The sequence below is a fragment of the Mustela nivalis genome, assembly GCF_964662115.1.
Source record: "Mustela nivalis genome assembly, chromosome: 8".
In the NCBI taxonomy this organism is placed as follows: Eukaryota; Metazoa; Chordata; class Mammalia; order Carnivora; family Mustelidae; genus Mustela; species Mustela nivalis.
The window spans coordinates 135,874,787-135,900,837 of record NC_139027.1 but is presented as its reverse complement, the minus strand read 5'-3'; the positions used below and the strand labels follow the sequence as shown (position 1 = coordinate 135,900,837).

General features: G+C 43.1%; 1 long non-coding RNA gene across 1 annotated transcript; it reads right to left on the bottom strand.

Annotated features, from left to right (window-relative positions):
* Positions 1-6,684: 6,684 nt before the first annotated feature.
* On the bottom strand, positions 6,685-12,264 carry LOC309872099. Its single transcript, XR_014315663.1, has 3 exons — positions 11,923-12,264; positions 7,696-7,816; positions 6,685-6,786 (listed from the first exon to the last, which is right to left on the bottom strand). It is a non-coding gene; the product is annotated as an uncharacterized lncRNA (long non-coding RNA).
* Positions 12,265-26,051: the final 13,787 nt, after the last annotated feature.

The following is a 26,051-nucleotide window of genomic DNA, read 5'->3' as shown; positions in this document are numbered from 1 at the left end:
GACTTTGAGATCATCAGGGGAGGAACTTGGAGCTACTGTACTGGAGAGACCACAGGGAACAGAGACCAGCCATCCTTGACTCGTAGACTATCCAGCCGGACAGGCAGCAGCCACGGGAGGGAGGCCACCCTTCATCATTCAGCAGCTGGACACAGATACACGAGGGAGTCCAACAGGGATCAGATTGTTTGGCTTAATCTAGAAGAGTATGATCTAGGGAATAAATGGTTGGGGAAAGGCTGTGTAGAGGTTGGGGGAAGCAAGAGCAGTGTGCAAGCAGGGGATACCCAGAAAATCTCTAGACCTTCCTTTCAATTTTGCCCTGACCCCAAAACTGCTTTAAAAATATACATTTTTAATTTTTAAAAATTAAAGTAATTTTTTTTAAGTTACCACAGTTTGGTGCAGTTCATTATGCAGAAAAAGCTAACCAAAATACTGAGTAAAGATATTTAGATGGCCAAATCTTGCGTTGGCCTATGGGCCCTAATTTTATTTATTTATTTATTTTATTATTATTTTTTTTTTTTTTTTGCCAAGGCCTAGATCCTCTCTCAGAGGCTTTGTGCTCTAAGGAAAAAAACAAAACAAAACATTATCTAATTGCACTAGTTTCTGCATTAATTTTTTCAGTTTTAAAAAAAAAAAAACACTTTTTTTTCCGGTTGTTTTTCACTCCTCGGATGATTTTTTTTTTTTTTTAATGCTCACCTCTCTCCCATAGGTATATGTTTCGTTGTTGTTTCTTCTATTACAGAAAACCCAGTGTATTTTACACACATGGTTAATTGCAGGGGTAATATGTACACAAGCAAAACTGTGGTTGGAAACTTTTAATTGGGCAGACAAGTGGCCACCTAGATGTTCAAATTAAATGGTTAGCCATTCAACCACTACTCTGTAAAGGCAGGGGAAATTTCTTCCACAGCTGTTCATGATCTCAAATGATGCCTAAAGTTGAAACTACACAACAGTTGCGGAGATGGGCTATTCCATTCACTTACTCATTCATTCATCAACACAGTTGTTGTTGTTGTTTTAAGGCTGGGTTTTGTTTTTTTTGTTTGTTTTTTGTTTTTCTTTTTTTTTTTTTTTTTTTTTCAGATTTTATTTATTTATTTGACAGAGAGGCAGGCGGGGAGTGGGGGGAAGCAGGCTCCCTGCGGGCTCAATCCCAGGACCCTGGGATCATGACCTGAGCTGAAGGCAGAGGCTTTAACCACTGAGCACTGAGGCGCCCCAAGGGGTTTTTTGTTTTGTTTTGTTTTGTTTTTAAGATTTTATTTATTTATTTGAGAGAAAGAGCACTAAGGGAGAGGGAGAAGAAGACACCTCCCACTAAGCAGAGAGCCCCATGTGGGGCTTGATCCCAGGACCCTGAGATTAAGATTGTGACCTGAGCCAAAGGCAGACGCTTAACCAACTGAGCCACCCAGGCACCCATTTAAGATTTTATTTTTAAGTAATCTCTACGTCCAATGCAGGGTTCAAACTCATGACCCCCCAAGATCAAGGGTCTCGGGCTCCAGCGACAGAGCCAACCAGGCCCCCCATCAACACAGTTCTTGATAGCCTACTGTGTGCCAGGCCCTTGGCCAGGGAGTGTGGGATGCAGCAGAGAACACACCCTGCCTGGTTCTTGGCATTATGGAGCATGGGTTCTACACACTGGAGGCTCTGACTTTTTGACTTTTCTTGGCTAAGGTCAAGTCTAGAAAGTTCTATGAAGCATCTACACTTTGAAGACGAAGGGACAAAATCAGAGCAAAAGCAGAATGTTAAAATGTTGTCTTGGCGATACTTTAGGATACCAAACAATTCTTTTTCCTGATAGTTTTTTTTTTTTTTAACCAACTGAGCCACCCAGGCGTCCCTCTTTTTCCTGATAGTTTTGGTGTTTTTTTATCCCCCAGGCAATTATCGGGGGGATAATTTTTTTTTTTAAGATTTTTTATTTTTAAGTAATCTCTCCACTCAGCGAGGGGCTTGAACCCACAATCCCAAGATAGAAGAATCTCACATTCGACTGACTGAGCCAGCCAGGCACCCCTGGTTTTATGAATAAACAAAGAATATATTGTTTGGAGCCTTGAAGAGGCATCAACCACGTGATATGCTACTTGGGGGCCTGAAGCCAAACTCACATTCAGGGTAACTGACAACTTATATCAACCACCCACCTAACAGAAGCCCTTTGAAAGCTAACTCAAAAGAAAGTAAACTTTTTTTTTTTTAAGATTTTATTTATTTATTTGACAGACAGAGATCACAAGCAGGCAGAGAGAGAGGGGGAACCAGGCTCTCCACCTAGCAGAGAGCCTGATGCGGGGCTCAATCCCAGGACCCTGGGACAGTGACCTGAGCTGAAGGCAGAGGCTTTAACCCACTGAGCCACCCAGGTGCCCCAAAAGTAAACTTTTTAAAAAAGAATTGAGACATAATTGACCTATTACACGATATTCATTTCAGATATACAATATAATGATTCGGGTTTTGTTTGTATTATGAAATGATCATAGTAAGTCTAGTTAACATCTGTCCCCACACATGGTTATAAATTTTTCTTTCTGGTGTCGCAAACTTCTTGAAGATCTACTCTCAGCAACTTTCAAATATGCAATACGGTGTTATTAACTCTAGTCCCCCCCATCCCCAGGACTTACTCAGTAATCTCTGGTTTGAATTAGTTGGATGACTATCTCCATTTCCCCCATCATCATGCCTGGAAGTGGGTGAAATGGTGTCTAGATTGCTTCCTTCATTCAACAACTAATTTTGGTGCCACTGCACTGTTTGCGGTGTCGTCACCAATGCTGGGAATAGAGGGATAGAGCGGGGAAGAAAATGAGACAAAACTCCTGCCCTCCAGGAGCAGGCATTTTAAACTAAAAAGATGGATTAATACAGGAAATGAGAGCAGGGCCCCTGGGTGGCTCCGTCGTTAAGCATCTGCCTTCAGCTCGGGTCATGATCCCAGGATCCTGGGATCCAGTCGGGCATCGGGCTCCCTGCTCAGCAGGAAGCCGGCTTCTCCGCCGCCCGCTCCCCGGGCTTGTGTTCCATCTCTCGCTGCTGTGTCCCTCTCTGTCAAATAAATAAATAAAATCCTTAAAAAAACAAACAATATTTGGAAACAGGAAATGAGAAAAATACGTTATCATTTGAGTATCATAGTAAGCGCGGTCTGGGAGCGTCCGTGAATTCTATTTGTGATATCTGACGCATGGGATTTACGGTGGGACTGCCAACTACTCCGATATAATCCGAATCATCTTTTTTTTTTAATAGTGAAGTGAATGCTGACCACAATTCTGTCTCTGTTCCATTCAGACAGACAGAATGTGCTGAGTTCCAACAGCGCGGGGAGGACAGACGAACAAAGGTGAAGAACATGGGGTTTCTGGGGGGCCCGGTCCGTTGAGCATCCGACGCTCAATTTTGGCTCCAGTCATGATCTCAGGGTCCTGGGATCAGGTCCTACATTGGGCTCCGCACTCAGCGCAGGGTCTGTTTGTCCGTCCCCCTCTGTTCCTCCCCCTGCTCGCTTTCTCTCTCTCATTCTCATTCAAATAAATAAATAAATATATATTTTTAAGGGTGAGGAACACATTTCGTGCCCCAAAGAAGTGGCAGGTCCACAAGTAAACACATCACTTCAATATAACATGGTTGGTCCTTGGTAGAAGTAAATACAACACACGTGTTTTCTGGAAACTGTCCGGTTTCCTCTCGAAATATAGGAAGGAGTGTCTCGCAGAGGCATGGAAAGAACATTCCTGGTGGCTACAACGGCATGAGCAAAGACCCGCAGGCCAGCAGGGACTTGATGGCAAAGCCAGGAGTGGAGGAGATAGGCAGCTCCCCGATATTCCCAGATCACAAAATGTAAAGTGGATATTTCCCAGAATATCCCAGCTAAGACTGCAAAAGCCTTTCTATACTGAATCCAAAGTTCAGCATCCCACAGAATTTACTTCCTTTTTCTTTTTTTTTTTTTTTTTAATTTCTTAAGTAATCTCTAGAGCCAAGGTGGGGCTCAAACTCACGACTTCGAGTTCAAGAGTCATATGTCAAGAGTCACATGCTCTACGGATGAAGCCAGGTAGGCCCTCCTAGTATCTGCTTTCATCGAACTCTCTGACAGATAAATATAATGCAGACATAAAACCATCGTTTCTTTACTCCCACTGAAATCTTTTCCCTTTTCAAAATCTTTTAAATAAAATCCCTCTTTACCATGGAATTCATTCTGTTGATTTAAGAAAGCTCTCTCCTAAAGAAAGGAAAGCCATCTTTGATCTCACTTGACAAAAAGAACTAATCAAACAACAAAATCTATGGGGGGAAGAAAGAAAAAAAAAAAAAAAAAGAAGCAAGCTTCTCTGAGCCACATCAAATATATGACAGAGAAAATGCTTTATTTAAATGCCGAAAACTAACACAAAACAGCTTGAAATGTAATCACCTCTCCTGAGTAAGTGAAACCACATGTTGATCTGACATGAGTTTCTAAGACACAATTAAAGGTCACTGTGTGTGCACACATCTCATTTCGTACTTGAGAGGCTTGAATTTGTCGTCGGCATGTTGGGCCACGGTGGGGCAGGTGCGCGGCCTGGCCCAGCCCACCGAGCTGCTCAACGCCGGACCCAGGTAACAGACACTCCCCAGCCCAGGAGCCTGAAATCGAACCATCCCAGGAAACAGACAACCCTGATTTCAGCGGTCCCTACCCTGAAGTCCTGGGAGACAAGACCTAAACGCATTTGGCAATCCTTGCTAACTCAGAGCCAAGAGCCCTCCCACGGAAGTGGCTTTACTCAAAAATGAAAAACGCAGCTTCCCCTCGGCTCTGCTCACCTTTACCTCCACCAGGCTCCTGAGTCCAAAGGGAGAAGTTTGGGGGCTCCCCTGGGGAGCAGGGCTGTTCCAGCCCCAGGGTGGGGGGAGCCGCATTTGGAATGGTCTCCTTGGCAGCCGGCAGGTTTCAGTTCAAGACTGTTCAATGGAAAGACAGGGTATGCGGAAAGTGACTTTTAAAAAAAAAACAGCTTCCCGCAGGCCTGTCTCCTCTTTCCATATCCCTTTAAGGAAGGATGTGCCCCAGGAAGACTTCAAAGTGGCTCTTTCAGAAGGGAAATCACATCTAGAAAGCTTTTCTCAGAATGAGAAACAAATTATTTGATTTGAAAGAGGAGTAAATCTTCAGAGCAATGAGGGAGATCAAAGAAGAAGTTCCTGTGAACCGAAGAAGTGACCCTTTCCAGTGGAACGTGACTTTACTCTTTCCGCGCGCTCCACGCAGTTTGGAGATAGCGCGTTTGCTAGAGAATCAAAGTAAAGAAGCTGCTCTGCGTTCCAGAAAATCACGTGATCTCTCTCTCTCTCTCTCTCTCTCTCCCCCCCGCCCCCACTTCTCCCTCCCTCCCTATCTCTCTCCTTCCTCCCTCCAGCCAGGCTGTGCTCCCCAACCTTTACACAGTTGTGGCCCCTGCAGCGTGTGGCGAGGTGCAGGTCCTGGCACACTTGGGTGAAATTCGTGGGCGGGGGAGACCCAACGGCAGAGAACAGGGCGACCCCAGAGAGCAGCCGAGTGGCCCTGGTCCCTCCCACCGCCCTGCTCAGCCCCCTCCCTGCTTCCTGTCCTCCGGGCCCTGGGCTGGTGAGCCCACCCCACCGCAGATGCTTAGGGAGTCTTGGAGTGTTTTCTTTGCATTTTTCATTCTTCAAGGTATACCTGAATATATTCTTATTGTAAAAAAAGTAAAATCTTAAGGCCAAACAACCCGCCCTCCTCCTCCTCCTACCTACCCCCCCCCCCCCGCAAAAAAACCTTCGTTTCTGTTAGGGGTAAAGTCATCTGCTAAGTTGTATTTTTCTTTCTTAAGTTTTAGCCCTCTGGTTTCCACCCCAAGTGCGAGTCTCAGTATACCTTCCCTTGATACAAATGTGGATGTTATCGAACAACGTAAATAGAAGAAGGAATTTAGCAAACCGAAAAGCAGAAAATTTTGACATAAATCAAAAACAACCAAAAACAACCACCACTACCCAGTATCAATCCCTGGGTCTTCTCAAAGTCCGATAAAATTAAGACAGATCTTTGCCTGGAAAGGGTAAGAGAAACAGGGAGCACACTTACAACAACCTCAAGAATGGAAACAACTGTAATCCCACATAGAGAGCAGACTTTTACCTTCGTAGACAATATTATGTACCATTTGGTTTGAAAAGTATTACTTTTCCTTACCTGCTTGCTTGAGGTACTGTATGTTAAATGCTCACTGTAGGAAAATTGGGGATGGGGGGGGAGCAGGGGAAACACTGTTACTTTTCTCCTGGAATAACAATATCCTGGGGAGACAAGATGGGTGTAAGAGGGACGCCTAGGTAGCAGTCGGTTAAGCATCTGCCTTTGGCTCAGATCATGATCCCAGGGCTCTGGGATCGAATCCTGCAGTCAGCTCCCTGGGCAGCCTGCTTCTCCCTCTGCCTGCTGCTCTCCCTGCTGTGCACCCTCTCTCTCCCACCCTATGACAAATAAATAAATAAAATCTTTTTAAAAAGAGAAAAAACTAATAAAAATTTAAAAAATAGAATTTCATATATAGAAATAACATCAAGGTGTTAGAAGTTCCTGTCGTGGGTAAGTCATGATAAGGGTGAGATCAATTTTTTCAAGGATCACTGATTTTTAATATATTTCTAGACCCATACTAATTAATCCAATTCTAGGCTGAAGAGGGTCACTACATGAGCACTCTTGGCAGTTTCTTCACAAATCACCTGAAAATAAGCACAAAAACAATGGCCAGCCTTTATTTATTATATGTATTAGTGTATGGGCTTCTCACAATGACGCGTAGGGCTTGATACCATCATTATACCCATTTTATGGATGGTGAAACTGAGGTGCGAAGGGTTGCCCAAGGTCACACAGCTGTGAGTCGCTGAATGGGGATCCCGTTTAAAGAGGACTATGACTGTTGAGGATATGAAAACCTGAACATTATACCATACAGGAATCCAGCGAGTTCTTCCCTAACCCCTTTTTTAACTGGGAACCTTGCAATTTCACCCTGGGTCCTGTCCCTGTCTTCCAAAGACGGCCCTTAGCAAGAGTGGGTGTTTAAGGTGGGAAAAACATCCCCTGCCCTCAGGAAAGATGACTAAAGGATTTTAGGAAACTGAGGGAGTGTCGGTTGAGGAGGTTTACCTAACCGGAAGTGGAGGGACTAAGAATAGAAAGTGCTCCCTCAGCCCAGATCTGGAACTTCAGAAACATTCTTACCAGTCCTCATGGTTGTGATGACTCTATCTCCGCCTCCTCTTAATTAAAAGAAAAATCCTTTTTCCTCGTTCTTTTCCTTGTCTCTTCCCCCCACCCCTCGCCAAAAAAAAAAAAAAAAAAGTTAATCCACCCAGAAGCCCCGACTGGCTGCGAACACTGTATTTGCATTCCAAAGGCGAGCTATTCCGGGAAGGTGTGGAGCAATGTTCTTGAGGCTCTGGATCCTTCTAAGCTCCTCTCATCCCAGTCCCTTTTCCCTGTCCCACCTCGGGAAGCTGTTCACGCCCTCTCACCCCTGGCGTCCTATCCCCACCCAGAGACACGGGGCAGAAAAAGTTTGTGGGGTCCTGGGCCCAGCATCACCAAGGTCTACTTCAGGGAATATGCTGGAAGGGCAGAATTACCGTTCTCCGAGCCTCCTGTGGGGCTGTGAACTCCTGCAAGGCTGGGATGCAGGCCTTTCTTTTCTGAATAAAAAGACATTCACGGAATACCTGTTCCTCCATGAGAAATTTTTTCAATATCCTAGAAACAGAAAACAGAAGAGACCCTGCGAATGTCATTTGAGTTGAATGAATGGGTTGATGGAATTAACTGTTTCCTTTTCTCTCCCTCTCTGTCTCTGTTTCTCTCTTTTTCCCCTGAAAGGTTCTAGGTGTGTGTATTACCTGCTTCAGAACCAACTGCCATTCGCGGCAGGGAGGCTCGCTCTGGCTTTGAACAGCCCCTAATTGCTTTCTGTTAAAGGGCGTGTACGTCCCCTTTGATGTGATAAGAAAAACACCAACCATTTTCCTTTCTTGCAACCATAACTCCAGTGCCTTTTTAAATAAACTTTTCTGCGAGCAGGGGGAAAAAAAAATAACAATTCACCTGCATTTATTTTCTAAGTTCTGTAGAGTTTGAAAGCCAGACGTGTTACAATAACTCAGATAAAGTTTTCTCTTTATTTTGTTGTTTTAAGTTAATTTGGTGCTTTCAGCTCCTTCAGAAATCCTTCTATGGGTAGAAAGATGCTTCCAGCTGACCTTTCCAAATCCTTTATAATAATGCGAGCTTTGTTGTAAATGTGAAATCAATCAAGAAGCAGGAATACATTAGCGGCCTGCCTGTGTTTTATAGTTTCCCCTTCTCAGGCTTGTTATTTTCCGCGGACACACATTGAGCAACTTGTTTCTGAATTAAAGTATTGCTCAATCTGCTTGCTTTCTTAAGAATTACATTAAACCACTAAACTAGGTACGGATGGGATCCTGGTTTTGAACAAGGCAGCAGTGAACTTTTAAAGTTTAGTCTGCCAAAATGAGTCAAGGTGATTGATTTATTAATTAGCAAAAGCCATCCTCTGAAATTACCTGGCATTCATCACAATTCATGAGAAATATATTCAATTAGTTTGAAGATAGAGCTTTGACAAACTATCCCTTCTTCAGAGACCACAGTCAATTTTATTAACTCTTGCTGGATAAATCTTTCATGTTCAGCCTGAAATGATGAGTGGTGGAAGGAATCCCCAAAGTACAACGGGCCAGTTCTGGCAAAGCTGAGAGCCATGCAAGACAGAGACAGGGAGACCGGGTGAAGCAGGAAACAAGATTCTGACAATTCTGGATATTCTAGTATCTGCTGCCACTTGCACTGAGGGAATCGACTTGAATTGGACGTTTCTGAGTCAAAGGCTGGCGAAAATATACAAACCCAAACAGGCAGGAAACTCCAGCTGCCAGAACCCAACCCTTTAGTGAACGGGGGCTAATGCCTGTCCAGGGCCAAATTAAGTTGAGCCACGGGGGAAGAGGTAGACTGACTAGTAACAGGGAGTCCTGGATGACCTCTTCTATGTGATCCAAATCCTATGCTTGCAGAATCAGACACGATATATAGTGTAAGAGAGTGTCTCCCGATGCACCCATTTTACAGATGAGGAAACAAAAGGTCATCGGGAATCAGTGTAAAATGATAAGGCAAAGTCAGAACCAGAATCCAAAGACTGTAAGGCTAGTGAAACAGCTTTCCTCAGCCTAAATTTCCCTTCGTATAACTAAAGCACTGGGATAAACAAAATTGTATGATTTCCAATTCTCAAGTGCTGTGGTTTTAGTATTTTGATTTTAGGTGGCTCTCTCAATAACTTCATTGAGCCTAAGTATTTATATGTCCATAAACACACATCAATATACATTATATATACATGAAAATATAACACTTCAGTGAAAAGTTCTACAATGATTTGCATGTGACAGAATTGTTAAAATGTGTGTCTAATGTATCCACTTCCTACTACTCCCCGTGGGTTTTCTGACCTATTAACTATATAAGAAGAAAAGGAAAGCCAGATGTTTCTGGAGATTTGTAATTCTCCATTTTTGAGATAAAATGAAAATGATTAGAGAAATAAGGGAAAAGAGTGAGTCTTTTAAAAACCCACCTCATTCCTGTAGTGCAAAGGTGGAAAGATCTAGATATTATTAGAAGGGAAAACGCTGCAGCAGGGGCCAATCCGAGGAGCCAAACAGTGAATTTTAGTGAATTCATCTCCTAAAGATAGTTCACTGCCAGTGGAGTGTGGTTCCTGAGTAAACTTGTGATCCCAGAAATTAATCAGACTTGTAGTGAGGAGTAGGACTCAGGGAGATTTTTAAAAAGAGGCAGAAAATAACCATAGATAATGTCATTGGAGGAACTCTTCCCTTCTTGACATGCTAGACATTTTATAAGGTACAAAACCCTCTTGAGCATTCATGGGCTTTCAAGTACTCTGGATTATTAAGAGACGGGAATTTTCCGGGAGAGGGAGGGAGAGAGAGGAGCAGTCGGTCACAGACTGGAAAATGGTGTGTGCACAAGCAAGCAGGGAGAAACAAAGGAAGCTTCCATATTTAGAAGCAGGAGTTTTCTGGAAGACAACTCTTGGGAATGGATCAACTGCTTCCTGAATTTTGGGACTGAGCTCTGGATCACTCCAGGCCCCCAGCAGCAGCCATCGGCTCTGCTCCCGAGGGAGTTAGCCCTGCCCCTGGGCCTTTCCTGGGCCAAGCTTGCTTGCCCACCGCCCCGACTTCCCTTGCACCGAGGAGCCTCAGCCAGTTGAAAAGGAAAGTGTGTCTACTGCCCTGTGAACAGAATACACAGCCAGGAATGCTACCTTTTAGGATGAATTTACAGAGCAAATGAACAGAGCTGAACTTTTTTTTTTTTCCTTTCGTTCTGAAGGCCTCTGGGGAAGCTGATAAAGTTATAATTTATCAGTTTGCAAGGGACATTCCAAAACAGCAGTTTGTTTAATTTTATTTTTGTTTTAAGACAAGTAAAGGTCACAGAGACCAACTCAACTTTTAATCTAACTTCAGGAGGGTGGTTTTGAAAAGAGGGGTACTTAGGGCGCTTCCGGCTGGCTCCATTGGTAGCTTCCGGAACTCTGGATCTTGGGGTGGTGGTAAGTTCAAGCCCCACCTTGGGCATAGAGATTATGAAGAAAAAAAAAAAAGAAAGAATATATATTTTTTTTAAATTGAGAGACTTTTGGTTGTCAGGAATAGTTTAAAAAAATAGCTTAAACTATATGATAATCAGGGCATCTGGGTGGTTCAGTGGGTTAAAGCCTCTGTCTTCAGCTCAGGTCATGATCTCGGGGTCCTGGGATCAAGCCCCATATCGGGCTCTCTGCTCAGCAGGGAGCCTGCTTCCTCCCTTCTCTCTCTCTCTGCCTGCCCCTCTGCCTACTTGTAATCTGTCTATCAAATAAATAAATAAAATCTTAAAAAAAAAACTATATGATAATCTCAATACATTCTGAGTTACATTCTGAGTGTTAAAAAAATCACTATATAGTGAAAGATATATGAGAAAATGGATTTTATAAAGGACATCTAAAACTGATCAGTGGGCATCATTATTTAATATATTTAAAGGCTGGTTAAGGAAACAGGGTGACAAGTTTCCAGGTAGAAACACCAGAACCCCAAAACCAAATTCTCAATTCTGGTCCACAGCTTTCTATATGCCTGAGATACATTTTTTTCTTTTTATTTGAATTTTTAGCAACCAGCTGAGGCCTCTGCTTCCTTCAAGTATGGGACAATCCTAGTTACTTCCTCCTCCTCCTTCCCTCCTGCAGGCCCAGAGGGTAAAAAATTTCCCCCTTCTAGAGGCTGATACCGTGAGAGAGCCACTGCTTTCCCCCCAAAGCTGGGCTAGGCCTTTACTCAATTCTCACATGTATCAGTTCCTCCCTGCCCCCACGGCTGTAGAAGCAAGTCTTCCTTCCTAACCAGGGCTTTGCAAACCTTCGCTTGGTTAGAAAGGTCCACCTTCTGCAAACCAGAAATGGCATTTTAAGAATTTTAGTTTGTAGATAAACACATCTAAAGGCAGTGATAGCTCTCGAGACACTCATTCCCAACTTCATCCTTAACTGAAAGTTCCAGTCTTTGCTAGAATTCAAGTGAAAACTTGAAATTAAAAAAAGAAAGTTCCAGAACTGCAGTAAACCTGAAATGCTCTTAAAAAAAAATTTTTTTTAAAACACACAAATTAATAAATAAAAGCTGTAAGGATCCATGTCCCAATTGCCCTCTAAACAATCCTTTAAAAGTAAAACAAACAGAACACCACATTCAGAGATTAATTACCGATCTCCTGAAAGCTATCTAATGTTGGCATGAGGGATCATGACGACAAAAGTGAATCCGCCTCCGTCTGAGATCTCGCAGTTAAAGGAACAAACGGAAAAAAAAAAAAAAAATCTATGTGAAAAGCATTGAAACATGGGCTGCTCTGAAAAGATGTATAAAAATAAAACCAAAGAGATGGAAGAAATGTTTTTCTGTGTGCAGTGGGAAAGTTTACCCAAATGACAAGCTGTCATGTGGGACGTCCCAACAGCATTCTAAAAAGTCTATTTCCTTAGATCAAAAAGGACAGACAGAAGCCCAACACTTATCTCTGTGCTGGTTGGTCATGCTCCTCTTTTCCTAGAGTGATTATTCGCGGCACCCATGAAGCAATGTGGCTAATACCTTAATGCTCTGAGTACAAAGACGAGTAGGGTCATATGACACTGCTAAATTTAGAAAAGGGCTCTGTTTTCTGTTTTGCTCAACGCTCACAATTTTCTGCTCTGAAGAAAGGGGAGTTTCAAATGCACATTGATCTTTCTCATATCGTAAATGAACCCAACGAACACCTGTTTTCAACTGCCAAAATACAGTTTTTTAAAAAAGGAAAAAGAAGCCTGTGTCCTCTTAATTCAACCTAGGAGCGATAATTTTTTTTCCCCCTGCTTTCTTCAAAATAACATAACTAGAAAGGTACAGTAATAGTATTTACAAAATGTTATAAATGCAAAGGCATGTGTTTAGCTAAACAAAAGAACAGTGGGGAATGGTGGTAATATTCCAAGGCAATTCAGAAGAAAATCTTCCAAAAACAAACAAACAAACAAACCAAAACACACAAAAAAACTAGTAAGTCTTGGGGAAAAAACTAGCTCATGGAGCTAAGCAACATGATTATAAAAAAAATTTAACTCTAAGTGGGAAAATAGTATATTAGTTACAGAAATGTGTGTGACTCCTTCTTCATAAAATGTCTGGAAATACTAGTGTTCAAAATGGATAGTTTTTCATTCAAATTAAATGTCAAAAACGTCAATATAGGGGCGCCTGGGTGGCTCAGTGGGTTAAAGCCTCTGCCTTCAGCTCGAGTCATGATCCCAGCGTCCTGGGATCGAGCCCTGCATTGGGCTCTCTGCTTAGCGGGGAGCCTGCTTCCTCCTCTCTCTCTCTCTCTCTCTCTCTGCCTACTTGTGATCTCTGTCTGTCAAATAAATAAATAAAATCTTAAAAAAAAAAAAACCCTCAATATAGTACAATAAGCCCAATCGCTTTGAAGGGATGCTTGCTGGCTATGATATTTGCTCTGTGGGTGGAATCCAAATTCTTTCCTGGAGTTGAAAACTGGACTGATGAAATTTGTGGACTATATTGCGTTTGGTCTGAGAATCAAGTTCAGGCTCCCATTTGCACAGAATTCATTATTTATTCAATACTTATTAGGACCCACCTCTTAAAAATGGTGATGACCAATTTACATATACAGGATAGAGACAGGACAGGCGTGGATTTTAAGATAGAGTCTTTGTCAAAATGATGTAGAGCTCTAAAAGTACTCCAGGTTAAAAAAAAATCATAATAACACTGCAGCTAACCATGACAGTATTATTACGTCGACATTGCTATTTTAATTAAGAAAATGTCTATGCAAGTCTCCTTTACGTTTGTATCATCATAATTTTCCATCCAGCTCTCTTAGGGCATTTGTTGCTGTTTTATAGAATTTCTAATGGCTGTTGCTGAACCGAGATCCTTTTTAATTGTAGCTCTACGTCTTTCGTCCTCCATTCATTGATTTGTTCCCTCAACAATCATTCACCAAGACTGGTCTAGATACTCAGGGATCTTAGAATTTCGATTATAGAAACTGGCTAAAATTTCCAAAAAAAGTACTTATTTAAGCACTCAATCTTTTGGAAATAAATCATCTTTAAGGCATACGTTTTTGGGAGCACCTGGGTGGCTCAGATGGTTAGGCGACTGCGTTTGGCTCAGGTCGTGATCCCAGGTGCTGCCCTGGAGCCTGGATTGGTCTCCCTGCCCACTGGGGAGCCTGCTTCTCCCTCTCCTGCTGCTCCCCCGGCTTGTGTTCCCTCTCTCACTGTGTCTTCCTCTGTCAAATAAATAAATAAAATCTTAAAAAAAAAATAAAAAGACACACGTTTCTGCTTCCCTCAGTTCACTGGAACTGGGGTGCTCAGTGGCACAGTTGACCAATTCTAAAGTTCACTTTAGTTTTTACATTTTTATTTTATTTTTTTTTAAGATTTTTATTTATTTATTTGACAGATAGAAACCACAAGTAGGCAGAGAGGCAGGCAGAGAGAGAGGAGGAAGCAGGCTCCCTGCTGAGCAGAGAGCTTGATGCGGGGCTCAATCCCAGGACCCTGGAATCATGACCTGAGCCGAAGGCAGAGGCTTTAACCCACTGAGCCACCCAGGCGCCCCTAGTTTTTACATTTTTAACATAACTGAAATTAGTGTGCCTGGTGTAATCGATTCCCTCTTGCAATTATCATTGGAAGCATTTCTTTCTTTCTTAACAGTTCACAAAATAATGGTGCGTCTTACAAGGTGACGTTTTAGATTTGACAAAATACGGTGACTAGCCCCTTTGGTGTTCCGAAGTATTTTGACTTATTGCTTAAGCACTTCTTCCGTGATGGACTTTCACAGGACTAATAACATGGGTGGGAACAGTCCGCCATCAGACCCCAGACCTATAATGGGACTCCTTGTTGCCTGCATAGCATGTGTCAAAATTAGCACGAATGAACTAGTTTGCTCTCTGGATCATTGTCAGCCTCTCCCTAGCCAATCAGCCCCAGGAGGGCAGAGAAAACATCTCTCTTGCCCACCACTGTATCGCCACAGTTTACGCTCCCTCTTAGCAGATAGCCCCGAATACCTACTACCTGTCAGATGTTTTAGACGCTCCAATACAGCTATGAGCCGGTTTCTGTCTTCATGGGTCGCAGTCTTTGCATAAAAAAAAACCTAAGAAATCAGATAAAGCAAGGCCATCTTGGATTTGGGGAGAAGCTACAAAACGGATAATTCTCCAGGGAATCCTGGAGTGTTGCCACTTATTAAGCTCTGCCTGGAACTTAACATTCCTCCCTTAAAACCAAAATGCCCAGCATGTGGGTGGCTCTGCCGGTTAAGCACCTGCCTTCAGCTCAGGTCTGATCTCGGGGTCCTGGGATCGAGTCCCCCATCAGGCTCCCTGCTCAGCGGGGACTCGGCCTCCCCCTCCCCCTCACTCTGCTCCTGCTCTCTCGCGCGCGCTCTTTCTCTCTCTCAAATAAATAAATAAAATTTCTTTTAAAAGGTGCCAGCTGAGTGTCCTTAGATATGCCTGTACTGGGTAGTTCTGGGTGGTGTGGGACTGCGTCCTACTGATTTGCAGCTGGGGTGCTGAGCGGGACACCTGCTCCCATTCTTCCTCTGACATCTTTCCTACTCTGTCCCCACACTGTCCTTCTTGCATCAGTTGGGATCCAATACCCTATTCTATTTCGTGTCTGCTCTAAAAGCTAGCTTTAGTAGGGGCTTAAGCCATTAAAACACACAATTTGAAGTTAGCAGAATATATTTACATTTTATCCTAGCTCAAAAAATAATAAAAGATGGCAAGATTGGTCACGTACATCAACCAAACCTCCTCCATGTAATTGTGAGCCAGCCCAGAGACATCCCAACACTATACAGATTACTTACGAAAACTTGTGGTCATGTTAACCTAGAAATGAGCCTGAAGTTTTATTGTTCAGTAATTTCCTCCAAAGCCTGCATCATAACTATGACATTTTATTATCATTAATAATGGTAACTGGGCGCCTGGGTGGCTCAGTGGGTTAAAGCCTCTACCTTCAGCTCAGGTCATGATCTCAGGGTCCTGGGATCGAGCCCCACATCAGGCTCTCTGCTCGGCAGGGAGCCTGCTTCCTCCTCTCTCTCTCTCTCTGCCTGCCTCTCTGCCTACTTGTGATCTCTCTCTGTCAAATAAATAAATAAAATCTTAAAAAAAAATAATGGTAACTTTATTTTTTTATTTTTTAAAGATTTTTTTATTTATTTGAGAGAGAGAGAGAGTGAGCGAGCAGGGGGAGCAGCAGAGGGAGAGGGAGAAGCAGACTCCCCGCTGAGTAGGGAGCCCGACTTGGGACTCCCTCCCAGGATGCTGGGATCACAACCTGAGCAGAAGGCAGATGCTTAACGGACTGAGCCACCAAGGCGTCCTGCTCCCTTTATTTTTTGTAATGCACCTAATTTATGTAAGGCCTTTGCTAGACCTGGGGAAAGAATGATAAGCAGGACCAGTATCTGCTCTTGACTTTACATTAAATATGAGTATCAAATACCTCCCATGTGCAAAAGACTGTGTAGCTCAAGAGTTAATAAACTTGTTCTTTTTTTTTTTAACATTTCTTTTTTGTTTTTTAAGATTTATTCATTTATTTGAGAGAGAGACAGGGAGAATGAACGCGGGGTTGTGAGCAGGAGAGGGGCCGAGGGAGAGGGAGAGGAACCCTGAAGCAGACTCCCCACTGAGCCTGGGCCCAGAGGCCAAGGGAGGGCTCGATTCCCCGGCGGTGAGATCAGGACCTGAGCCCAAATCAAGAGTCCAATGCTTACCTACCTGAGCCACCCAGGAGCCCTGGCAAACCTATTTTTAAAGGTCAACTGGCACATGTTCTAGTCTTTTCTCTTTTGAAGATTTTATTTATGTACTTGAGAGAGAGAGGGAGAGAGAGAGCGTAAGCAGGGGGCGCAGCAGAAGGAGAGGGAGAAGCAGGCTCCCGCCCGTAGGGAGCCTGAGATGGGGCTCCATCCTGAGACCCCGGAATCATGATCCCAGCCAAAGGGAGATGCTTAATTGACTGATCCACCTAGGGACCCTCATGTTTTAGTCTTTGGGAGCTGTATAATCTGTCTCAACCCCTGACAGCAAGTCCATAAATGAATTGGGCACAACTGTGTTTCAATAAAGCTTTATTTATAAAAGCAGGCAGCTGGTGGGATTAGTCTCTGGCGGGAAATTGCTGAGATCTGCTTTAGACGTACTGAGTCATCCGGCGGTCACAGCCCACCCTTGAAGCCAGCATGAGTGTTGAGAGCATCATCCCATTCTAGAAGGGAACAAGCTGTTAAGGAAAGGAGTGTGAGCTGCTCTCTCTACCATCAGGGGTGCGGACTTGAGCCAGAGTGGTGGGTTCAGATCCTGACTCCTTCATTTACTGCCTGCACGGGCTTGAGCTGCGACCTCCAATCCCCCTGCCTCATCTCTGTTCTGCATGACCAGATCGGAATCCTGTCTAACCTCAGTAAGGCGTAAAGGAGCTAATGGAGAGGAGCCCGGGACAACGTCACTGAACAACCGCTGGTCCCCTTTGTGATTACAAGGCACAGATGGAGGCATTACGGGTGTGGGTGTGAGTAAGAGAAGGGTCCACAGAGAAGCATCCCGGGCAGAGGCAAGTCAGAAGAGAACCGAGAAACGTCAGCATGGATGGGCACCAGCCAGAGGTAGGGCACTGCTTCCCCATCACTGAGTTCCCTTCCACGTAGGAGGAGTGCCACCAGCAGGACACCCTGGCCTCTTGGCCTCCCGCATCTCCTACCCACGGCGGGTCAGTGGTTTCATCCGACACGGACTTTGGATGGGGACCTGGGTTGGATTAGCTCAGCCTCTTCTGCGTGCTTATTCTCTTGGGAGCCAGCAAAGAGCAGGTGCGGTCAAAGCTTTCCAGGGACAAGCTTTGTGTCAGGGTCCTGCCCTCAAGCTGACTTTCCCAGTGGTCTCGGGCTGCCTGTCTCTGTGGGCTGAGCCTGGCCAGCCTGGAGTTCAGTGCCAAGAACCTTACCTCTTCACTACGGTGGTTTTCTTGGTTTCCACTGTATCACCTTTTTTTTTTCCCTTCTTGTCTGGCGTTTGGGTCAAGATATAAGCAAAGGGCACTGCCAAGTTCCTTAGCACCTTTGAGTTCTCTTGGATCCAAACAGACACCACATCCCCTGTCTCTGTGACCCCAGCCATCCCCCTGGGTTTTACATCTCATTTACCTGCTAAAGAGTCACACACTGCCCCCCCACCCCCCACCCCCTGCAAGCCCAGTCCTTGAGCCCAAACCTTGGTCTTGTTTATCCGTCTGCCTGCTTAGACAAGACCACCCTTCACCAGGCTCTGTATTTCTGCAAAGTGATACTTTCACCTGAAGCATGAGTAATCATTTGATGGTTATCTGCTCACCATCACGAGAACCTAAGTTACGGGAAGGCAGAGGCTTATTTGTATTCTCTGCGTCCTGAGCAGTGCCAGGACCAGGGAAAGCCCGCAAGGGATATCTGCTGAATGAATGAGTGAATGAATGAATGAGGGAATGAACGAATGAATGAGTGAAGAGAGCCGAGCAAGCAGGCCGGATGGGGTAGTTCTGAACTAAGGAGTCCACACTCCATCCAAAGGGGCACCTCGTTCTAAGCGCCTCTGACTGAGCCCAAAGGGAATCTAGGAGCATCTTGTAGTTTTTCAAGATAAGCCCCGAATCTGGATGTTATAAAGTCTCCAGGCTATTTCATGTTGTCTTAAATAAAAATAACCTTTTGTTATTCTAAGTAGAGTACACATGCGTCTTGTAGAAAGTTAGAAAGTAAAGCTAAACAGTAATGTAAACATAAAAGCATGAGACTCCAATTTCTGTGAACGCTTTATGCTTCCAGATCTTTCTCTGTATGCAGACATAAACATCCATGTATTTTTGACCACAAGAAGATCGCCCCTGATTTATTGGGTTTATCGTCTCCACCTTCCTATTTCAATACATTTTTTTAAAAATCTGGTTTCGCTCCAGATTCGAATTTCCCCACTGACCCAGAAACATCTTTTGCAGCTGGTTTACCCAAACCGAGATGTAGTCCGAGCCCAGGCCTGGAACTGGGTTATTATGTCATGCCGCCTTTTCCAGTCAGACTCAGTCCCTTCTCCCTTCCTTCATGCCTTGTTAAGTAGGCCAGGCCCGTCGACCTGTAGAATGTCTTTTTTTGGAGTGATTTGTGTGGCTATTTCCTCATTCTCCAGATTTTTTTTTTTTTAAGATTTTTTAAATTTATTTGTCAGAGAAAGAGGGCACACACACAAGCAGGGGGAGAGTGGCAGGCAAACGGACAAGCAGGCTCCCTGATGAACAAGGAGCCCAATGTGGGGCTCGATCCCAGGACTCTGGGATCACGACCTGAGCTGAAGGCAGAGGCTTAACCCACTGAGCCACCCAGGAGCTCCTCTCCAGGATTTTTCATTTTATGTCATTTTTTAAAAGATTATATTTCTTTATTTGACAGAGAGAGACACAGCAAGAGAGGAAATGCTAGCACGGGGCGTGGGAGAGGGAGATGCAGGCTTCTCGTGGAACGGGGAGCTGGACGCAGAGTTCAATCCCAGGACCCTGGGATCATGACCTGAGCTGAAGGCAGACGCTTAAAGACTGACATCCAGGTCAGTCTCTAGGAAATCCTCTCTAGGATTTTAGATGTGAAAAAGCAATCTATAAAAGATGAAACCACACACACACACACACACACAGTCACTGTGAGGACAAACTGCACGTGTCCGCAAGCTGAATTCAGCCACCAGTGCCCCGAGCTCCGAGGTCGGGGTGGGGGGGGGATCCGCCTTGCCATGGTCTGGGTCTCAGGACTGAAGGTCTGTCTGATTCCCTGCAACAGGGTTACGAAGCCACTGAGAGATTCCTAAGAAGGTGACTGATAGGAGTCGTGTTTTAGAAAAATGACTCTTGTAGTAAGAGGGGATGGGACAGATCGGTGGGGACAAGTCCAGAGGCCAGTATAGGCCCTGGCGTACCCGAGGCGTGGTGGCCCAGAATGCCTGGGTTCAGATCTTGAACTCATCACGCAGCGCTGGGATCGTGGGAAAGGCGCTAGGGCTCTGCGTCCTCCTGCAAGAACAGGGGCCATAGAAGCACCTACCTCACAAAGCAGCTGTGAGGACATGGAGCAGATGGCTGTAGCGTACAGACAACAGTGCCCAGCGCACAGTAGGTTTTATGTCGGTCTTCGCTAGGATTCTTTTCCTCCCGCTTAACTGAGGTGTAATTGATGAATAAAATAGTGATACACTTCAAGTGCCCAACAGGACGCTTTTCTGTTTTACACACTGTGGAGTGATCACCATCATCAAGTTGAAACATTTATTGCTTCAAGTTACCTTTTATGTGTGTAAAGAACCCTTAGCAAATTTCAAGCGTATACAGTAATATGATATCATTAGCTGTGCTCACCGTGCTGGATATTAGATCCTCAGAACTTCATCATCTTCCCACTGAAAGTTTACACCCTTTGACCTGCCTCTCCTCATTCTGCTCCCACCCCCCAAAGACCACACCCTTGGCCCTTGGTAACCACCATTCTACTCTCTGTTTCTATGAGTTCAACTTAAAAAAATTTTTTTTCATGGTGCCAGGGTGGTGCAGTCATTAAGCGTCTGCCTTCAGCTCAGTTCATGATCCCAGGGTCCTGGGATGGAGCCCCGAGTCAGGTTCCCCGCTCAGCAGGAAGCCTGTTTCTCCCTCTCCCACTCCCCTCCCTTGTGTTCCCTCTCTCACTGTCTCTCTCTGTCAAATAAACAAAATCTTTAAAAAATAAAAGATAAAATTCGCCATCTAAGTGATACCATGTAGTGTTTGTCTCTCTCTGTCTGGGTTATTTCATTTAGCATAAAGCCTTCCAGTTTCCCCCATGCTGTTGCAAATGACAGGATTTTCTTCTCCTTTATGACTGAATAATAACTCGGAGCATGAACATTCTAGAATAGCCCATTATAATACATAATAGAAATATATATATTCTGTTATATATATTCTAATATAATATTTCCATTATATGCTATGTACTTTCTCTTTACCCTTGATGGTCACTTAGGCTGTTTGCATATCTTGTCTTTCGAGAATAATGATGCAATGAGCACTGGGGTACAGATACCTCGTCAAGATAGCGATTCCGTTTCCTTTTAGTGCTGTTGTTATTGTGATAGACAAACGACTTTCTCAGGTTCCGAAGCCTAACGAACTGTTCTAGAGGCCAGACTTTCTGACACCCATTTCCCTTCTCTTTCCATTCAAGGCTATCTATGGAAACTAAGATCACCCAAAGCAAAAGAATAAAGAAACTAAATATTTGTATCAGCTTAACTCAGCGTCCGCTGTAATCTGGGAAAGCAAGATTTTGTCAGATGTAGTCAGGTTTCATAAACCCATTCACTCATTTTTAAATTTCATCCATCAACTTTAACAAACAGAAGCGTCATAGAAAAATTTTTAAAAATCTCAAAACCTGTATGATCGCCAGATTTATAGCTAAATTAAACTGAAATATTTTTATGGTTTTTTCTCATAATAAAAGTAAGACATGATCATTACAGAAAATGTTTAAAATATGAAGCAGTGCAAAAGCAAAAAATAAACATCACTCATAACTGTACTCTTTCCCAGCTAAAGACTTGAATAATTTGGGTGCAAACCCTTCCAGTATTTTACATACATATGAAAATGTCCTTTGTTTTATATCATTCTCTATTTTGTGTTTGTGGCAGATGCTGTTGGCTGCTTACACAGCACATCAAGGCTTCTATTCTATTCTTTCTTGTCCACAGAACCCTGAATCTTTTCAGGTGTTTCACCTCATGTGAAGGTGGGACCTGCCCTTGTCCCAGAAAGTAAAATTTGATTAATCTAACACCAGTGATCAGTTAAGAGCATTTCTCAACCTTAGAACGTTGGACATTTGGGGCTGGATCATTCTGTTGTGGGGTTGTCCTGTGCTTTGGGGGAACCAACCCTCTAAATGACAGAAGCAACACCCTTCCCTCCACCCCAGGTGTGACAACCAAACCAAAATGTCTCCAGGAGACATTGCCAAATGTGCCTTGGAGAGCAAAAATGCTCGTGACTGAGAAACACTAATTTAGGAATAAGGAGGTTCTAGAATCCTGGCAAATGAGCTATGGAGGACATACCTATGTTATTCTTCTTGATGACTATACAGTATTCCACAGTGAACATAGACCACCATTTATGGATACTAATGATGGATACTAATTCCTTTTCCAGTTCTCTATTGTTGTAGTTAATTACATATATGACTTTATATATTCACACACTTGTGGAAATGGATTTATAGAATGAATGCCTAGATGTAGAATTTGTGAATTGGAGTTTACATATCTATAGATATCAGCAATAAGCCTTCCAAAATGCTCCAAAAATCAATGCTGGTTTACCTACTAAATGAATGAGTGTTTACTCCCACCGACCTTCACTAACTTCAGAGAGAAAATCCACTAAAAATTTTTTTTTGCATTTCAAATAACATTAAAAAATGGTTGTCTATTGAAAACTGGTTTTCTTAGTGATGGAATAATGTTCCATTGAGGTAACACAATTTACTCAATACCCCCAGTATGAACACTCAGTTGGGATTTATTTTGTATTGAAGGATTTCTTTCTTTTTTTAAATGAATACAAATATTTTTCATAATTATGACAATTCACTAACAGACTCTTTAAATATTAAGAAGTATCTGTCTTCTGTCATTGACTTTATTATTATTAATCTATGTTTCTATAAAATGACTTTCCTCCAGGACAGACTTCATTAGACAGAGCGGGCCCAGAGTGGGTCTTTTATTTTTTATTATTTTTAATTAATTAATTACTTAATTTTTAATATTTTCCAAAAGTAATCTCTACACCCAACATGGAGCTTGAACTCACAACCTCGAGATCAAAAGCTCTACAGACTGAGCCTAGCCAGGTACCCCAGTTCTAGTGTCTTCTTAAAATCAGAAGAAAGGGGCACCTGGGTGGCTCAGTGGGTTAAAACTTCTGCCTTCAGCTCAGGTCATGATCCCAGGGTCCTGGGACCGAGCCCCACATCAGGCTCTCTGCTCAGCGGGGAGCCTGCTTCCCCCTCTCTCTCTGCCTGCCTTGCTGCCTACTTGTGATCTCTCTCTGTCAAATACATAAATAAAATCTTTAAAAAAAAAATCAAAAGAAAAACATGACCTTTTAGGTTGAAGAAAATGTTTTAATATTTAATATTAACACATCTGATTCATTTTATACTGATGCAGTTATAAAATATAATGTCTTTTCTTTTCTTTTTTTTTAATTTTTTTTTAAAGATTTTATTTATTTATCAGAGAGAGATGGGGGGAGAGATAAAGCACAGGCAGACAGAATGGCAGGCAGAGGCAGAGGGAGAAGCAGACTCCCTGCCGAGCAAGGAGCCCGATGTGGGACTCGATCCCAGGAAGCTGGGATCATGACCTGAGCCGAAAGCAGCTGCTTAACCAACTGAGCCACCCAGGCGTCCCTCTTTTCTTTTTTTTAATAAAGGCAGGAACCCAGGGAAGTCAGATGACTGCCCTACCTAGTTTTAGCATGCTTGCTCAAAACACATGGATCAAATCAAACACATGGTCTCTTCCATGTGAGATAAGTTGAATAAAAGTAACAACTTGAATCTCAATGTGTAAAATATTCATATACTTTCCATCGATAGTGATTAATTTTCAATTTTGAAATGTAACTAAGGGAAGGTGAGAAATAGTTTGTGTCGCTTTTCATAAAGAATGATGAACTCTGGGTATGTCTGTGATCTGCCTTCACCAACACATTGGGAGGGAAATAAAATACACATTTTTCATTTTTCAGCTTCCCCCTTGTTTTTATTTTATTGCTTGACATCTTTTTTTTATCAGAAATAGGTGTGTTCTGTGTTCACCTCTCCCACGAGTTGCTTTAGTGCATTTTTTTTTGTTTAAATAAAAATGTATTTCATTTTTAAAATTTTTTTTAAAAGATCTATTTTACTTTTATAACTCTGGATTTATTCTGGACATTTTTTGGTTTTATGTATTTATTCCTCTAACAAATTTAAGCACAACAATCAGAAAAGAAGAGCCTGAGAAGGACATTTGGAAGCAGATGAATAGGTGGGGACAATTAAAAATCACAAAGTTAGGGTTCTTTTGAAAATTAAAAATGGAACATGAGTTCCCAGCATCAATTGTTTGTATGTGGACAGAGGAATCAGAAGAGGGGGCAGAGCCGAGGGGAGCAGGCTAAGCCAGGCACAGGGTACCTCTGAGGGCAAAGGCTAAGCTAAGACTCCAGAGCCCCCATAGCGGCTTTGTGTAGGGGACACAATTAATGACCTACCTTCTTCCCTGGTGTTAGAACACTTTCAGTTACAGTATTGTGGTGAATCATTTCCTTCCACGGCTCAGGGTGATCTATCACACGGGTGCCTTGTCTAGATTTTAACAATGTGAGCAAAAAAGGTTCCTTATTCCAGAAATGCAAAAACAGATTACATAAGAAATGTGTTCTTTAAAAAAAAAAAAAAAATCCACATAAAAGTGTAATAACTGGGAAGGAAAATTAATGCATGGGAAAACAAATCTCTAAAAAAAAAAAAAAAAAGTAATAAAAATGCTTGTCAGCGAAAGGAGGAGGTTTCTCTTCCCTTGTCTTGTTTGTAAGAGTGAAATTCCTTTCTGAAGGCAGGAACTGGGCTGGGCGGGCGGGAGTCGGGGTGTATTAGCCTTTCCTGAGCCTTGCGGGATTTCACTGGGGACCAAGTGAATAAGGAACAGGGACGGCTTGGAAACACTGGTCCTGGTGTGTTACTGCTTACGCTACAGGAGTTTTGTTTTTTGTTTTGTTTTGGTGCCAAATACCTTGGTTGTCCTTGAAAAACCCTATAGGTCTGTTTTTATTAGCTGGCTACATGGGTGAAATTACACTGATTACTTAGCAAAGCTTCACCTTTGATCTACTGATCTAGTTAGGGATGTGTGACAGAGGGAGCCTGTGGCTGAGCGATCATTAACAAATTAAAAGAAGGGAGGGAGAAAGGCGAGTTACAGAAATACAGGAAGTCTGAGGTTTGTCAGTTGTTGAAACATTTTGATACTGTCTTAAGAGTCACAGCCCTCTGTGGGCTTTCTTTGGATGACAAAATACTGAGCACAATAACAACAAAGGCAAAGCCACACACGGTTCAAACTCAGGATCACTGGATCAGTTCTAACTTAATGAATGGTGGCTGGCATTGTTTTCCACCACCTCGTCTCAAGAGGTACACAGGCTTTAAAAATGTTTCTGTTTCCCATTTGTGTGATAGTGAAACCAAGGGGTATCTTTACAAGTTTTGCTTTCATTAAAAAGTATGCCCTGTAAACTTTTATTTGTTTTAATTAATAGACTTTACTTTTTACAGTGGTTATAGGTATACAGAAGGTGGACATACACACTCCACTCCTGCCCCGTACAATTTCCCCATTACTTACCTCTTGCGTTAGTGGGGTCCGTTTGACACAACGGATGAAACAATACCGATGCCTGATTATTAACTAACGTCCACAGACAACATTAAGGTCCATCTTTTATGTTGTAAAGTTCTATGGATTTTGAAAAATGTGTAAGGATACGTGTCTAAGCATTATGCTATACCGGACAGTTTCACGGCCCTTAAAATTCCCTCTTCTTTTTCTTTTTTTTTTAATTTTATTTATTTATCGGGGAGGGGGGGAGAGCGAGCACAGGCAGACAGAATGGCAGGCAGAGGCAGAGGGAGAAGCAGGCTCCCTGCTGAGCAAGGAGCCCAATGTGGGACTCGATCCCAGGACGCCGGGATCATGACCTGAGCCGAAGGCAGCTGCTTAACCAACTGAGCCACCCAGGCGTCCCAAAATTCCCTCTTCTTGTTCCAGCAAGCAGCTATTCTAAATTCTGCCCTTTTTAAGAAAAAAAAAAAAATAGAAGTTCTTACATACTTACGCTACTAGTGCAGAAGCACAGTAACAGAGAAACATCATTTTCCTGATAAACCTGTCTATTGTTCAGGCTTTAGTGATGTTTACAGCGGGATAGGATAGGAGCACGTGACCTTCACGCAGCACCACTGTGAGTGCGGTCTCCAGTGTGATCCCTTATAGACCCGGCTTGAATCTTCTTCGATGCCTCCCCTTGGGGTTGTATTCGATATTATTACCAGTTTCCATCCAAGTCTATTGGGGAATGGGGAGATCTGCTTTTGTTTCCCAGCCAGGAATCGCTTGATCCTGA